At 69.0% G+C, this 423-nt stretch overlaps 1 protein-coding gene across 1 annotated transcript in view; it reads left to right on the top strand.

The window, feature by feature from the left end:
* The window catches only part of LOC112125057 (E3 ubiquitin-protein ligase TRIM39-like), a 261459-nt gene that overhangs the window by 27953 nt on the left and 233083 nt on the right, over positions 1-423 (top strand). The window lies entirely within an intron of this gene.

Consider the following 423-nt stretch of genomic DNA (forward strand, 5'->3'; position numbering starts at 1 on the left):
ACCTCCCCTCCACAGGGCACCACGACTGGAGCCGCCACCTCCCCTCCCCAGGGCACCGCGACCAGAGCCACCATGTCCTCTCCCCAGGGCACCATGACCGGAGCCGCCACATCCCCTCTCCAGGGCACCACAACTGGAGACGCCACGTCCCGTCCACAGGGCACCACGACCGGAGACGCCACGTCCCCTCCCCAGGGCGCCGTGACCAGAGACGCCACGTCCCGTCCACAGGGCACCACAACCGGAGCCACTGCCTCCCCTGCCGACTCCACTTCGACTGCTCCGGCTCTCACCCCTCGAGACGTCGCTACGTCTGCAGTTGCCACCAGGACCCCCTCAGCTCGCAGCACCCCTGATGCCAGCACATCCCTAGCCCCCAGAACCGCAGCTCCACCCAGCACCGGTACGGTGATAGCCTGGGCA

This window comes from Terrapene carolina, unplaced genomic scaffold, assembly GCF_002925995.2.
Source record: "Terrapene carolina triunguis isolate 2854851 unplaced genomic scaffold, T_m_triunguis-2.0 Scaffold752, whole genome shotgun sequence".
In the NCBI taxonomy this organism is placed as follows: domain Eukaryota; kingdom Metazoa; phylum Chordata; order Testudines; family Emydidae; genus Terrapene; species Terrapene triunguis.